This window comes from Cornus florida, unplaced genomic scaffold, assembly GCF_030987335.1.
Source record: "Cornus florida cultivar Cherokee Brave unplaced genomic scaffold, ASM3098733v1 CherokeeBrave_3.0.0_Hap2_Chr07, whole genome shotgun sequence".
Taxonomy (NCBI): Eukaryota; Viridiplantae; Streptophyta; class Magnoliopsida; order Cornales; family Cornaceae; genus Cornus; species Cornus florida.
In genome coordinates, this window is record NW_026775577.1 from 26,827,227 (window position 1) to 26,841,356 (window position 14,130).

At 33.1% G+C, this 14,130-nt stretch overlaps 1 long non-coding RNA gene across 1 annotated transcript; it reads left to right on the forward strand.

The window, feature by feature from the left end:
- Positions 1–8,453: 8,453 nt before the first annotated feature.
- LOC132267604 (uncharacterized) lies at positions 8,454–12,249 on the forward strand. Its single transcript, XR_009469030.1, has 3 exons — positions 8,454–8,603; positions 10,126–10,290; positions 12,148–12,249. It is a non-coding gene; the product is annotated as an uncharacterized LOC132267604 (long non-coding RNA).
- Positions 12,250–14,130: the final 1,881 nt, after the last annotated feature.

The window sequence follows — 14,130 nt, forward strand, 5'->3', positions numbered from 1 at the left end:
GCTCTGTGATGTTCTGCACAATAACGCACTCGCAATTGTTAAAAAACTGATTACCCCCTATCAAGAGGACTCACCTTAATTAGGCATTACAATATATCCATACTGACATTAATTAAAATTTGAATTCTTTTTAAATGCAAAACTAATCAGCCAACTCAATCGAATAACTCAGTCAGAGAAATTAACATTTTTTCTCTCCCTCGTGGAACATTAAACTGGACTCCCGAAACTAATTCATTAGCATAAACTTTTAATTATCAAGGATACATAATCTCTGCCAGCTTAACTTTTTGGAGTATGAATATGTGCGGTAGTTAACATATACATAGTTAACATTAAAATGAACAACGGTTAACAGTAGTTAATTTAAGCGCCTTCTTCATATACTTCTCTGTACATTTCTACATCAGATCAAAAAATTGTTTCAAGTGTGGTAGAAGAGAGAGAGATGCTCATAAGCAACAAACATTTATTAAAATTTCATCATTTATATAAGCAATGAACAAAGATTACATAAATATTGCATGCCATTTTTGCCTTCTTTCATTGAAATATAGAACAAATACATATAAATGTTAAATTTAGGATGCGGAAATATAAGATATAAAATAGGAAGATGGTTCGCACTAAGACTTGCATCCATGAATCAAGAGCGAATGAGGATATAGGATGAGAACTTCAATTGTTAAGAGAATGACCAGTGCCTGGACTATGACCTGGTGATGTGGGTCGAAAATCATCGACCTTACTCGTACGTTTCCGAGGTGAACCACCAGAGGGCTGACCACCCATTTCTGGTCTCGAAGTGCTCTTATGGTCCTTCAAACATTTCTTGCACAACCCATGCTTCAATTGCCTTCCATCAAGGCATACAACTTCATTGCACAAAATCAGGACAAACAGAAAAGCACAAGAAAGTATTGAAATAGTCTTTGCCATAACAAAAAGAGAGAGAGAGAGAGAGAGAGAGAGAGAGTTGACACCCTTAATATCTTCTAGTAGTATTTGAGGGTTTGAAAGGCTTAAGAAAGTCCTTGTTGAACTAGTATTTATATAGTAGTGGGAGAGATTCCTCCACAGGAAAAGAGATGAGCAAAAGAAAGGACAAGGAGAATTGGACGGCTTATTTTAGGGTTTATGAGATTTACAAATGAAGGAAAAAGGAGAATTGGATGGCTTATTTTTAGGGTTGAACACCAACCTCTCATGACCAAAAAGCTTACAGATCGACTATCTTAGTTCTTGCTAGTTGACTATATTCTGCATGCGCCTGGCCTATCCATCTACCACTACTTACAAACTAAGCTTAATGCATACTTGTCCATTTGCACAAATTATTAGGTTTCTAATTGTATAATCTCAAACCATTACCTCACAAATATATATATATATATATATATACAGACACATATTTGCATTGAGCGCACTATTTCATGGTTCTAAGGTGATTTGACTTTCAAACTGATTTATTCATTAGACATCATTGACCGATTGTATCACCTTTGAATGAATTCAAAAGTTGCAATAGGGTTTAAAGTACCGAAGAGATTGTACTTCGATCGCTCAATCAATTCATCATATTCCATGCACCATTATTGATGGTTCGTGTGAACTTTTTCTTTTTGCAGTACCTTTTACTTTTCAAAAGTTTGTGAGCTTCTAATGAACACGATTATTAGCCACCGAATCAATTTGCGGTTAACGACAAGAATGAATGGACTAAATGGTTTCCCCATCTTGGTGGAGCTAACTGGTCGGTTATCCTAATATATAAACACACACACACATATATATTTGTATAAGAGAGAGAGTTAAGAATATACACACACACACACATATATATATATTTATATAAGAGAGAGAGTTAAGAATATAAACAAATTTTGAATCATTGTTCCGACAAATATTAGTGGAATCATTGTTCCGACAAATATTAGTGGTCCCAAGCTTGCCAAGTAAGTACCTCCACTCATCTAGACTCATTGTGACAATTTTTATGTTTTAAAAATTTTCTTCTCTTTATGCAGGTGCACAACGAAATCAAATAACAATAACAACTCACAGGAACATCAATTGAAAATCATAACAAAAGCATAGATAAAGATTCTACTATAATAATAAGAAAATATTACAATAGTAAATATTGTCAATAACAACTAACACAAACATCAATTACAAATTATAACAAAAGTATATAGGTCAAAAAGCATATAGGTGAAAGTTACATTCTACTATAATAATAATAAAAAAAATTACAATAGTAAAAATGATCAATGACAACTAACACGAACATCAATTACAAAACATAACAAAAGCATATAAGTCAAGGTACTTCTATAATAATAAGAAAATATTACAATAGTAAAAATTATCAAGGTGTTCACAACCTCTCACTCTTATGGTGGAGGTAGTCGAGCCTTACGCTGTTTATTCCGGGCTGTTGTGTTTATGGCATCAAGCTAGCCACAATTAACATTTCCAATTCTTTTTTTATGTTTTATTTTCACGGGGAAAATGCACACTCACATTATACACTCTCTTCCCCACAAACGGGCTCAATTATTTTCTGTTGTTTCCAATTCTAATGAAGCACCATATCTTTATGATACACCAATTAATGCTTCATTTGCTGCTATTGAAAAATTCTTATAGTGTGCAGCTAGATGGAAATTAATAGTGAAAAGTAAAAGTAAAAGAAAGTGAAGGAAATAAAAAGAAATCAATTTCACAACATGCATTTGATTAATAAAAAAAACTTCAAATTTTTTTTAGAAATTAAGAAAAGAATGTAGCCTAATAAGTAAGATAGGTTGAGCATATTCCTTTTATTGCCCTATTGTTTTTATAAAGTTTTCTATTTATTTGAATTGGGACAAATTTTAGTTTCAAAAATTTGTATGTTTGAGATATTGAGGTTTTCAATACTGAAAATCATGTAGTCCATGATTCCTAATATGTATGTATATCTACACACGCCACAAAGCAGCGCATTATATTGGTCCATTTTCAATATGATAGATATAAATTGATTTGTATCAAAATATCTTTCATGGTTTGTATTGAATCCTACTAATCATAAATCTTTGTTGTTAAAATAGCTCAAGTAAAATCGAGATAAAATTCACAAACTTTGAAGAATTGAAAAGAGGAGATCAAAGTTTGCATTGATCGAAGTGGATGTCTATTAGGGGCCAATTAGGGTCCCTCTCTAACTAAAGGAAACCACTCTAACTACACCCCAAGGTTAGGGTTATGCTTCACTCACTAACTAGTTAAGGGTCTGTTTACTAACAGGAATAATTTCTAATTTTTATTGTCAATTCCTAAAATTGAGAATCAAAAGTAAAAATCATGTTTAATAAAATACTTTCATTTTTTTGTTTCAAAAAAGTACTTTCTAATTTTGTGAAGGGAAGAGAAAGTGAGAAATCTTCACTTTCTCTATTTTCTACACTGTTCATAGATATTACTTTCTGATAGGGAAAAATAAACCTAACCTACCTTGACCAGCCGCCAGACCTCTTCGACATATTTCGTTATCAGAAATAAAGATTTTCATCAAATAAGAATGATGACATTTCTTATCCAGGATAATGAATGACGACGTGGTTCAACAGGGTAAGAATAACTTGAGCACAATTTGAGAAAGTCAAAGGAGTAAATCATATTCCCGACAAATCTGGCAACAAACAATCTCCGCTAATCTCGCACAAGCGGATCTCCTGTAGGACCAATTTGATTCCAATCGACAGCCATAAATGGGGCACCGAGCCATTAAAGAAGGTACGAGAAGAAACACCTAAATAGAATATTACATAATTATTATGTGATACGATTACAAGTACTAATTTGATCGTCGGAGGGTCCTCGGCTGACACCCCAACGGCGCCATTCGAGATGACGTCCCTTTATTTTGCAGGTAAACGCCATCGTTCAGAGTCGTGAGGATTTTCGCATTAACAGCTGGCGCCGTCTGTGGGAACGATTAGTTCTCTGAACAAATAATAATCCTGACGCGACTTGGCTCGGACGGCAAGACGAAAGTTTCTAATCATGGAAACCATCCCAAAGTCATCAGTTGACAACGAGTTTCCATGTTCTTATATAAGGACGGGTCTCTACATCATGATTACTCATCTATCATATTGGCGCAAAACGGTGGGTTGCGTGATGCCATCCAGTGTACGATGACAATAATCAAATTTTGGCACGTCGACCCAGGCAGTCCAGTGTGGTGTTTTCCATCTAGCGATGCTTGGTCACCTCACTACTGAGGTTTGGTCGTCTAAGACTAAACTCTATCTCATATCTGGTAGCAACCAACTACCAAGGCCTGATCGTTGAAGACTAAGGCCTGGTCCTTCTGCGCCTACATAATTGAGTTGGTCTCCACCCTTCAAGAGGATCACTACCAACAAGGGGGTTTCTACCTACTAGTAAAGCCTCTACCACTGAGAATGTCTCTAGCAATGGAGTCTCATTACTCCGACCGTTCGTGTAATCAGGGTGGCCTTCTACACCCAAGATGTATCGAGGCCTTCAGGTCCAAGGAGGTCTAATGTCCCTCCAGATCCCATGAGGTCTGTATTTCCAAAGAGGTTCCTAAGTGAAGGGCGATCATTGGACCCAACGAGGTACTGGACACCAGACCATCATCTGTCAAACGTTGGGTACCACGCCCCTATTACGCCAATCGCTGGACACCAAGCCTCCACCTACCAGATGACAGTCGTCACCTCTCTTCCTTTGCAGGAATTGTCTATCGACTTCAGATTATGCAGAATTTTGGATTGATAATCCATGGCAAGTTAATTTTCAGTAATCATTTCTAACACAATTTAATATTTTTAGACAACTATAAATTGTTGCAGCACCAGGCACCCCATCCGCTGTATAAACGTCTATAAAATGGGTCATCACCCAAGATCCCACCATCGGAGGCAGAATAGTGGATCACACAATATCAATCATCGATCTACATATGATGACAAGGTCTAGAAGATTGATGTACCAACCTTGGTACATCGAGCTAGTCGGGTTTCTAGTCTCTCTCCTTTAGCGACCCCTTGGGGGCACTAGTCGTCCAGGACGAGAGGCCACCAACACATTCTTCCCTCATTAAAGGGACAAGAAGCCGACCACTCCTTCTACACAGAAAGGTGAGATAATTAAAGTTTCTTTCATTTACTAGAAAGACGAGACGACTACTTCTCGTATTAAATGGGTCATCCTCCTTTAGATTGCACATTATTCCCCATAAAGGATCGAAGGGTCAACTTCATCTTCTTCCCTCGGTAAAGAGACGACGGGTTAACTACTCCCTTATTAAATGGAGAGCTCACAACGCTCGAGCAAATCCACTTCCCTTATTAAAAAGGGCAAGAAAGTAATCATCAAGTATGCTTAAGTAGGACTTGGCATTCCTGACGCTTGACAAAAATCTAATTCCCTTACTAAAGGGATATAAGGGATGATAATAAGTGTCCTGTATTAAAAGGACCTAGGCTGAATGAATCCCGTAATTAATATCCCTGTACTATAAGGGATAGTAAATAAATGTCCTGTACTACCACTACAAGAAAAGAAGGCTTTTACGACATAGTATTTACGGGGCTTCTTTATTTTGTCTCGTGATTACCACTATTTACGGAGTTTTTATAAGAATCCTCGTAATTGTTACGTTATAGGACATGCTTTCACGAGGATTTTATAGAATCGTCATAGAAAAATATTTTTACGGCGTATTAAAAAGCCCGTGAATATTTAGATATATTTACGGCATATTTGTACACCTTTAATGGGATAAATGTTCCTCGTGGATAAATTTCACATCTAAGGCGTCTTTTTTGCCCCGTGGATAAATTTCATATCTACGGCGCCTTTTTTGCCCCGTAAATAAGCAATACAATAAGTTCTTTTAAGGTGCCTTTTTTGTCCCGTGGATAAATTTCACATCTAAGGCGCCTTTTTTGCCCCGTGGATAAATTTAACATCTAAGGCGCCTTTTTTGCCCCGTGGATAAATTTCACATCTGCGGTGCCTTTTTTGCCTCGTAAATAAGCAGTGGATAAATTTCACATCTAAGGCGTCTTTTTTGCCTCGTGGATAAATTTCACATCTACGAAGCCTTTTTTGCCCTGTCAATAAGCAATACAATAAGTTCTTTTAAGATGCCTTTTTTGTCCCGTGGATAAATTTCACATCTAAAGTGCCTTTTTTGCCCCGTGGATAAATTTCACATCTAAGGCGCCTTTTTTGCCCCGTAATTAAGCCCCACTGCATTTTTTTGGCACAGTACGCCCCCACCACATCCCCAATACCTAAAAAAATGGACAGCGGAAAAATTTTGCGCCTAAAAATTTTTTGCCCATGATTATTTTATTTTGCAAAAACTATAAAGTGTATTAAACTACATCATTTTATGTAAAAAAAATAATAAACCTAACATTGTAAATCATTCTCTTCATCAATTGATCTAAAACAATAAAGTGGTATTATTTTTTTATTCTTTTTCTATATCTTTTTTTAATGGGGTTTTGGGGAGATGTATTTAATTTCTTGAATATGAGTTGGTCAAAAGAAACATGATTAGCCTTGTAGGACTTTTCATGCTTTGAAATTTATGACACTAGTAGTTGCAGAACTACCTTATTTATTGATGTTGTTGTATTTTTATGCATCTAAGAATAAAAATGACAACAAACTGAGGTTATGATAAATTTCGTTAAATTAGTAAATTTATGACACTAGTAGTTGTAGAACCGCCTTATTTATTGATGTTGTTGTGTTTCATTCCTTTTCCCTTCTACTTGTTCCCTGGCCATTTAGAATGCGTCTTACAAATTTGTTCAATTTGTTCAAATGATTCACTCATAATTAATAGGAGAACTTCTGTTCAAATTTGCTCATTCCTTTGCTCCAGCCATTTAGTTATGATGATATTAAGAGAATAAATCCTAGTAGAGAGAAGCAAAAGTCTGGTAAGAGTAATCTATTCACATAATAAAAGTTAATTTGTGGTAGAGTTTTAGAAAAATTATTTTATTTTATATATCAATTAATAAATATTTTTTATATTAATAATTCTTGTCTAAGTAGATTTTTTTATTAAAAAATTCATAATAATAAATAGAAAAATAGGTTAATTTAAATTTTATTATGTAAATTTTAGTGTTTTAAATAAATTTTATATAAATAAATAAATACTTAAATACTGAAACTCTTTGCACATCTAATAATAATATAGAAAAAAAATCTTTTTATATCAATTAATAAATATTTTTTTTATACGAAACTCATAGTAAGAGCTAATTTGTGGTAGAGTTTTAGGAAAATTATTTTATTTTATATATCAATTAATAAATATTTTTTAAAATTAATAATTCTTCTATAATTAGATTTTATTTTATTAAAAAAATCATAATAATAAATAGATAAATATATTAATTTAAATTTTATTATGTAGATTTTAGTATTTTGTAGAGTTTTTTTTTTTTTTTAAAAAAACTCTTTTCATATCAATTAATAAATATTTTTTTATATAAATAAATACCGAAACTCTTTGCATATATTAAAGAAAATCAAATTATACGAGTATTATTAATACAAAAAAATATTTATTAATTGATATAAAAAATAAATTTTAAAAAAATTTCTATAAAACTTTTACACAATTTACCTATTTGTCTATTTATTATAAGTTTTTTTAATAAAAGTAAATTTAATTAGACAAGAATTATTAATATAAAAAATATTTATTAATTGATTTAAAAAGAGTTTCTATATAAAATTTTAACACAAATTATCTGTTTATTTATTTATTATGAGTTTTTAATTAAGAAATCTAATTAGACAAGAATTATTAATATAAAAATAATTTATTAATTAATATAAAAAATGAAATAATTTTTCTAAAACTGAACCACAAACTATCTTTTATTTTGAGTTTTTTTTAACAAAAGGTAATCTAATTAGACAAAAATTATTAATATAAAAAAATATTTATTCAGTACAAGAAAAATAGTTTTTTACCATGTATTTTTTTGCCACGGTTTTAAAATAATCTTTGACACGGTTTTAAAATAATCATAATAAAAAATATACTATTATTTTAAACTGTGATAGAAAAGTTTTTTACCACTATTAATGAAAAATGTAACTGAAATCATGGTAAAAAGTGAAATATTTTCACTTATCATTTGGCGGGCCGTGAAATTGTCACTTATCATTTGGCGGGTCTTATTCCCACTGGTGCAATAAAGTCACTTCTCTTTCTGAAAAAACCCTAGCCTCTCTCTTTATCTCTATCTCTATCTCTCTGTGTCTCACGCCGAGGCACCACCACCATCAACCCACATCCTCACACCATCACCAAGCCCTCGCTCTCTGTTCGAACCCCACTGCCGCAAGCTTCTCCAGCCGAACCTCTTAGCCGCCGCTGCTGCACTCTCCTCTCTTCTCGGTCTCGCTTTCTCTGGCCGATTCTCGGTCAAGGAGAAACCACATCTCGCCACCGGCCACCACATTTCCAGTTCCGGTCGTCTTCTCCAGCCAAAAATTTCAAGCCGAGTCTCTCTCTCTCGTTTTTCTCATTTTTCTCTCGGGTAAGCTCTCTTCAACCTGAAATTTGACTTTTGGACTTTGATTTTGGAATGGGAATTTAGAATTTCCTACATATATCTGTGGTTATGTTTATTAGGGCTGTGAATGTATAAGTCTGTGATGTGAAAAAGGAGGAAGGGCTATGGTAATGGAGAATGGACTAAAAAAAAAATTCTGTGAAGGGCTTGTCCCTGATTTTTGAAATTGAGGTTGACGATGAATTGAATTGAAAATTCTAAGTTGAATTGAATTGAATTGCAACTTCTTGGGCCTTTAAATTTCAGATTATATATATATGGCCTTGTGTTGTATCAAAAATTCTGGACTGTACTTGAATTCATAAAAACTGTGAGATGATTTTGATATAAATTCATCTCTGTGAGTACACTTGCAAATTTTATTTATGCCAAATTGCATCTTTGTCAGAAGCTTTTTTCTACTTGCTTTTAATTCTTCTTTTTCATCTGTTCCCCTTCTCTCTTGATCCTAAAAGTTGATGGAAAGTTTTTAATTTGCATAGCATTTTTTATGGTCGTTTATTCAATTTTTATATGGAATTTTAGGAAATTTTTATTTTGAAGCCAGTAGCTGGTGCACCACCAACTGCCACCTAGGAAGCACCTATGCTTCTACAAGAGTGACGTACCCATGTTGTGTCGGACACCAATATTTCTCAGATACTCATGGATGAGTGTTCGATTCCTATACGTATTATAATTTTGAAATATATTTTAAAATTTCAACCACGTACCGATACTTCTCAGATACATATTTAGCAAGTTTTGAGAATTAGAATGTAACTTTTCAAAGAATAATATCATAGTATAATTGTTAAGAAAAGTTTAACATTTATTCGAAAATAGAACTTAATTTATCCATACAATATAACTCTCAACTCTTGTTTTGTTTGTTAATTATAATATTTTATAAATAAATGTTAACAACAATACTTGTGAAAAAAAAAAAAAAAAAAGATATGCTAATAACAATACATATAACATAAACAAATATTATTTAAAAATTTTCATAGATGCATAAATATTGATTTTTATACATATCTACGTTTATATATATATATATATATATATATATATATATATATATATATTGTCCTGTCCTTGCATATCTGTATCTATAATTTAAGAATTTGTTGTATCTGTATCCATATTTCATAGATTGTCACCATCACAATTCACAACCCCACAGCTTCTTGAAAAATCAACACCACGATGTAGTATTGCATTGCATGTGGCTTATTTTGGTTCATTGCAAGGTGAAAAAGGATATGCTACCAGCTTAGGCATCATTTAGTTGAAGTTTTCTACTCCATGCACATATTGGAACTTTTGTATTCATTCTGATTCAGCTATTATTATTTAAATATTGCACATGATCTTTCTTAACTACTGTTCTGTGCTGTCATTGAATTCTTTTGTGTAAGCATGAGTGGAGTATTAATAATTGCGCTGCTCTTGATGAACACAAGATTGTGCTCTTTTCTTTATTGAGTTGTCGTCGGTTCAGGAATTAACAGATGATGTGAACAATGAAGCATCATTTCATAATGACAAATTCCTTTCAAAGAATGGGCAACCCAGAGAATTCTTCTTATCCAGCGATGCTAATGCTGTAGTTGAACACACAAAAAAGGTTTTGGTAATTTAGGATGGTGAAGTTGTTCATCTTAAGGTATTTGTGTTTGTTTCCCTTTTCTTTTTTCTTTATTCTTCGCCTCTTTCTCTCTCTCTCGCTTTGCAATCCACCTTCAAGTTACAAATCTTTCGTCTTGCTGTGTGCCTATGAATAATAGATTTGATATCTTTCATGTTATCTTCTGAGATTGCTGACAGCCACAAGTATTCTTTTACAGCAACTATGAATGATAACTTGGTTGTTTTTTGTGGCTTTTGGTTGTTTGGGTGAAGTCTTGATGAAAGGAAGGACTGGCCTACCAAAGTAGCTTTCTTATAACTTTAAAAAACATAACAAATAAACTAAAATAAGAAGACGACAAAGAATAATTTCAGGAATTTCACCTTAGATTTCTCAGGGCTCATTCCCTAAGGCTGTGTTGCATCCCAAATTACCTAATCTTGGATTTTCTGAAAATTCAGTCCATTGCATAGAAATGTGATACTGCATTACTTGCATCATGGACTTCTTCATTGTTTATATATTTTTTAATTATTTTGCATAAATGGAGGTCGGGAAATTGTTGTGGATGGAGTATGGTTTTCATTGATCGCATTTTAATTTGTTGAATCATCAAATAAAACAGCATATAGACTGAGATAAAATTCAATTTAATCATGCTATAAAGCCAAAATCTCTCTATATATTCACAACCACCACCACCACCACCACCACCTTTGCTTGCTTTTCTTGTCACTTATGCTAAAGAAATGCAGTTTGGCTTTCTTATATGAAGTTAGTAAACCAGAATATCATGTTTATCACTTTTGGAAAAGGAAAACTTGTAATTGAATAATGCATTAAACAACTTAAAATATGGCTAGGTTTGGTAAGATGAATAACACATTTTCTTGCAACATAAAAATATATAGGTTTTAAATTTATTTTCCGCGATCAAGATTTTTTAAGAAGATAAACATCTTTATGCATTGACTCTTTCCTAATTGGATACTTTGCATAGGTTCATGTGATAAGACCACATAAGATACAAGGAATTTATGCTAGCATCATCCCAGCTATTCATTAAAAGGAAAAAAGAGATTCCAAAATACTTTTGTCATGTAGAGAGCCATAGCAACGAATAATGATATTAATTTCAAAGAAAGAGGGAATTCTCAAAGACCTACTAGTTCATTATTCTTACACAGACCTATAAAGAGACTACAGAGAAGGGGCTCCCTTTAAGGGAATTCTCAAAGACCTACTCGTTCATTAATTAGTGTGTCCAGTTCTCTTTGTGACCCCAACAAGGTTTATGACTTCGTCTTGGAACTAAAAAAAAGGTTTGGGGTGAATTAGGAGGATTGCTTCACCTCAAGATGCAAATTAGATACTGCTGTATGTGTTCTTGTTTATGTAGTCTTTTGTGTTCTTAGGATGGTGCACTATTTGGTTAAAATAAAGGGTATACTTAAGTTGTGTCCTTGGGATAATTCCTGTTAAAGAATTTGGAAAAGTCACAGATCTTTATGCAGCTCTTGTAATTTCTATTTTTATTCAGAAAAAAGTGCTAGCTGTTGTAGAAAAAAGGGAAATAAATAAACTTTGGCGTGCTTGCTTGGTTTCAGATGAAGTTTACATTATAACGAGTTAAAAAATGGTCTAATAACTACAATGATTCCTCTTAATAAAAATCAATTTTAAAAGACAGATTAGGGAAGTGAGATATATATATAACAAAATAAAAAGAGGGCTATAAATTCATTTTATTAAGAGGCAAGTACCCTAGTGGATAAATAAAAATGATTTTGAAGTGAGAGCGTGTGCATATATCAACGTATATATATGTACACACACAATATATAGTAATAAGTTTTGGGTTTGATATGATTAATTAAAATGGTTAATTGGCAGGGGAAGGAGGCACTGGTGGATCACTTTGAGAAGTCAACGTTTCGGTGTGATACGAATGAGTTCCTGCTCGTGTGTTTCAGCCCAGCAAGAGATGGTTCTGGTAAGTGGGTGAAACAAAATTTGGTTGGGAAACATATATATATATATATATATATATATATATATATATAGTAGTATATATATATATTAATTAATTAAGGGTTTAGTTTAGGGTACCATATCATTGGAGTATTTGGAGCAAGCGCCGCAAATAAACACTATAATAGTTCCTATGTGGTTTGTTTAATGACTTCTAAGTATTAATTCATCTTTTCTATTCCTACATCATCTTTATTACTAATTTGATGAGCTTTTCATTTTTTTTTGGTAAAAAAAATTTAGGTGGAGGATTGATATCTGGGGTTACATTGGCTGCCAAGTTTATCAACCCTGCTATTCGAGTTTTGGCTGCTGAATCAATGGGAGCACCTACTTGCTTGGATTTTGTACTGTGGAAAATGAGGTGGTGTTTTTGAAAAGTGTAGATTGAAACTTAATTGTTAGGAAATTGATTATTTATTTTTTTTTTTTTTGCAAATGAATTAACTTCCTATTTTGGCACATTGATCAATCATGAATTCTTGAATTGTAAAAAATATTTTAAGTCTTTTGATATGTTTAATGTGGTATTTCAAAATTGATGCCAATTGCAGGTTGTGTGAATGATTAGGTAGCATTTAAGGGTAATGTTTTATATATATATATATATATATATTTAATTGATACCCATTGCAGGTTGTGTGAATGATTAGGTAGCATTTAAGGATAATATTTTATAATTTTTTTTAAAAAAAAATTATGTTATCTACGGGGAGCTTGAAACCCCCGTAAATATTATTTACGGGTAGTTACAATTCGCCGTAGAAAACTTTTTTTTAAAAAAAATTATGTTATCTACGGGGAGCTTGAAACCCCCGTAAATATTATTTAAGGGTAGTTACAATTCGCCGTAAAAAACATTTCTACTGCAGTTATATTTTGCCGTGGAAAAGTTTTCTACGGCAGTTACAATTCGTAGTGGAAAACATTTCTACGGCAGTTACAATTCACCGTAGAAAACGTTTCTACGACAGTTATATTTCCCCGTAGAAAAGTTTTCTACGGCAGTTATATTTTGCCGTAAAAAAGTTTTCTACGGTAGTTACAATTCGCCGTAGAAAACGTTTCTACGGCAGTTATATTTCGCCGTAAAAAAAATTGAGTATTTACGGAACCCTCATATACGAGGGCCTAGAATGCACCGTGAATACATTTCTACGGCGTTTTTGGCCCCTCATAGAAGCCCTTTTTTCTTGTAGTGTACAAGGACTCGGGCTGAATGAATCCTGTAATTAATATCACCATACTATAAGGGATAGTAAAGAAATGTCTTGTACTAAAAGGACCTGGACTGAATGAATCCCGTAATCAATATCCCCCTACTGTAAGGGATGAGAAATAAATGTACTGTACTACAAGGACCCGGGCTGAATGAATCCCGTAATTAATATTCCCGTATTATAAGGAATAGTAAATAAATGTCCTGTACTATAAGGACCTGGGCTGAATGAATCCCGTAATTAATATCCCCGTACTATAAGGGATAACAAATAAATGTCCTGTACTACAAGGACCCGGGCTGAATGAATCCCGTAATTAATATCCCCTTACTATAAGGGATAGTAAATAAATGTCCAATACTACAAGGACCTGGGCTAAATGAATCCCATAATTAATATCCTCGTACTATAAGGGATAGTAAATAAATGTCCTGTACTACAAGGGCCAGGGCTGAATGAATCCCGTAACCAATATCCCATTATGATGTATAGTAAATAAAAATTCCTTACTAAAAGGACGAGCTGAGTAAAGCTCGTAAAATTTAATTCCCTTATTAAAGGAGTGACGATTTGAGTGAAAATCGTACAATTTATTCCCTTACCAAGGGAAGAGTACTCAAGAGTA